Source organism: Tachysurus fulvidraco, chromosome 1 (assembly GCF_022655615.1).
Source record: "Tachysurus fulvidraco isolate hzauxx_2018 chromosome 1, HZAU_PFXX_2.0, whole genome shotgun sequence".
Lineage (NCBI taxonomy): Eukaryota > Metazoa > Chordata > Actinopteri > Siluriformes > Bagridae > Tachysurus > Tachysurus fulvidraco.
The window spans coordinates 1,187,697-1,191,091 of NC_062518.1; the positions used below are offsets into that span (position 1 = coordinate 1,187,697).

Consider the following 3,395-nt stretch of genomic DNA (forward strand, 5'->3'; position numbering starts at 1 on the left):
AGGCCACGACTTGCCCCAGGTAGGAAATAAAAGATCAGTACGAGAGAATCGGAAACGCTTTCATGTCAAACTCACCTCAGTCACCGCTGAGAGTTTTATACGTAACATACCACAGTTCTGTTCATTCACAGACACACAACGTTTACTTTATTTCTCTTCTTCTTCTTCTTCTTCTTCTTCTTCTTCTTCTTCTTCTTCTTCTTCTTCTAGATTTAGACCTAACCATTTGTTGCTTTATTACTAATTTACTAATTAATTAATTTTTAATTCAGTAAAAAAATTACAACCGATGAATCCGACTCGTGTTTTCCCGACACTTTAATGCTGATTTTTTTAATTAATTAGTATTTTTACTAAAATAAATAAATATTAACAACGTGATCAGTTCAATAAGTAATAAATTAACAGGCAACAAATAAAATTACACAATAATCTTTTAGCGCTGATGAATTTTTCCCCATTTTGCTCATCTAGTGTCTTTTGAAATGAAAAAAAATTGTACATTTTTTTTACTTGAGTAATAAAACAACCTTAAATAAATTTTATAATACAGATATAATATGAATATATCGGGACATGTTTTTATCATTTCTGCACGAAAGGATTGAAATAACTTTCTAGTAATATTAAGTTCAATCTCGAGCACTTCATCAGTTGTACCTTTGCTAACACAAGCTCAGAAGAAATGATTAGAAATCAGGAAACGTTGTGATTCTGATTGGTCATCAAATCTTCCAGAGATTTTTCTGTTCAAACCCCAAATCCCTTCCTTCAGCAAGCTACAGCTAGTGTGCTAAATATCTAAAGATGTCTAAAATGTCCCTAAAGCTCTGACGGTTATGTTTTGTGGACCCTCAGTAGAAGTTTGTCCTTGTAAAGGTCTCCGTGGTTACACCAGTCGGTCTCATGCGTACCTCGGGGAGAGGACCGTCGTGTAAATAACACAGAGTAAATCTGTATTACTCAAATAAACAGATTAATGACATCACAGTCTTTTAAATCCGTCTCTAGTCTGAGAATACGTCCTTACTCGACGCCGAGTGTCTTCAGAATCACAATTAATCACTCAAATAAAGTTTCATTTACTAAAGTTTAAATGACTATAATTCGGTCCAATCCCACGAATCCACATGGTAACGTTCATGATGTGAAGAAGTGCTGAAGCTTTGATTTCTCTTCTTTATCATCACTCTTCTTTATCATCACTCTTCTTTATTATCACTCTTCTTTATTATCACTCTTCTTTATTATCACTCTTCTATCGTGAATAAAACAATGGGTGAAAAGAAAGATCTTTTTTTTCCCCAATTCGATTTAGTTTATCTGATAAGCGGTAGAAAATGAATGAATGAATGAATTTAGTTTATTTCTATAGAGATTTAAACACTGGACATCTTTACAGAAGATGCAGCCGTCTGAGCGATGAGACTGGGGTTATGTCACTTCATTACTTTATAGGTTCTTATGTCACTTCATTACTTTATAGGTTCTTATGTCACTTCATTACTTTATAGGTTCTTATGTCACTTCCATGCTTTATAGGTTCTTATGTCACTTCATTACTTTATAGGTTCTTATGTCACTTCATTACTTTATAGGTTCTTATGTCACTTCATTACTTTATAGGTTCTTATGTCACTTCCATGCTTTATAGGTTCTTATGTCACTTCATTACTTTATAGGTTCTTATGTCACTTCATTACTTTATAGGTTCTTATGTCACTTCATTACTTTATAGGTTCTTATGTCACTTCCATGCTTTATAGGTTCTTATGTCACTTCATTACTTTATAGGTTCTTATGTCACTTCATTACTTTATAGGTTCTTATGTCACTTCCATGCTTTATTAATATAAGTGCAGAAATAACTGTAACATTTAATACAAATCAGATAAATTGTTAAAAGAAGTTGTAGATTAAAACAAAATGAATTCAGTTTCATTTTAATGCGGATATTTGATGAAATATTTATTAATTCTTCGTTTATACATTTTTCTTTCAGAATCTTAAAGATAAAAATAAATAATCACTTGTTAACAAACAAACAAACAAACAAATAAATAAATAAATAAATAAATAAATAGGGTGAGGTTTTATTTTATCCTTCTAATGCAAGTGATATTTTCCGCAGTCAGGTTATAATTCCTGGGACGCGACTGTAACACTTCGCTCCTGTTTACTTTCCAATAAACCTGCGTTCTTTTCTCTCCTTTTGCTCTTTTCACTCGACTTTTTGCCGAATGACAGGATAATAGAAAAGTCTAGAAAGTGTATAGGGATGATGAATAGCGAGCTCGGCGTCTTGACTTCAAACCCGAGTGAGAGAAATGAATAAACGAGAAAAAAAGCAGCAGCATCGTTGCACTCTGACTTCAAACCCTGCTTTATTATTGCAACCCAATTATTTCAGCCAGAGAGAGCCTGAAGTGGCCCTCAGAGACCTGTGTGTGTGTGTGTGTGTGTGTGTGTGTGTGTGTGTGTGTGTGTGTGTGTGTGTGTGTGTGTGTGTGTGTGTAAAGAAATTCGGTCAGCAATCCAAACAAGGACCTCAGCTTACCTGTCTGTTTTCAGAGCGCTCGTTACAGGAGGACACTAACGAATACACCAATTCTTCTTTATCCAGTAAGTGTGTGTGTGTGTGTGTGTGTGTGTGTGTGTGTGTGTGTGTGTGTGTGTGTGTGTGTTGCAAAGACATGCTGCTCGTGCTCAGTCGATGTTTCTTATCACTAAGTCAAACACCTTTCACAGCTCATCCGAGACTCTTCCTCAGTACTCATGGCGGCGCTCGCTGTTCGTCTGCCGTCTGATCGTGTAAACGTCGCAGTAAAGCGTTCTGTCACAGACGAGAGCATTTTCTTTTATTTACTTGTTCCTCACTTGCTGTAAAGCTGCTTTAAGGGTAGCTTATGTGGTCAGGGGTAGCTCACGTGGTCAGGGGTAGCTTACGTGGTCAGGGGTAGTACACGTAGTCACGGGTAGCTTACGTGGTTAGGGTAGCTCATGTGGTCAGGGGTAGCTTACGTGGTCAGGGGTAGCTCACGTGGTCAGGGGTAGCTTACGTGGTCAGGGGTAGCTCACGTGGTCAGGGATAGCTTACATGGTCAGGGGTAGCTCACATTGTCAGAGGTAGCTTACATGGTCAGGGGTAGCTCACGTGGTCACAAGGGTAGCTCATATGGTAAGGGGTAGCTTACGTGGTCAGAGGTAGCTTACATGGTCAGGGTAGCTCACATGGTCAGTGGTATGTCACATTGTCAGGGGTAGATCATGTGGTCAAGGGTAGCTCATATGGTCAGGGGTAGATCAAGTGATCAAGGGTAGTACACGTGGTTAGGGGTAGTACACGTGGTTAGGGGTAGCTCAAACGGTCAGGGCTTGCTCACATCATTCGGGGT

At 37.8% G+C, this 3,395-nt stretch overlaps 1 protein-coding gene across 1 annotated transcript in view; it reads left to right on the plus strand.

Moving 5' to 3' along the window:
* Positions 1-3,395, plus strand: part of LOC113649361 (cadherin-8-like) — a 91,814-nt gene that overhangs the window by 83,725 nt on the left and 4,694 nt on the right. The window lies entirely within an intron of this gene.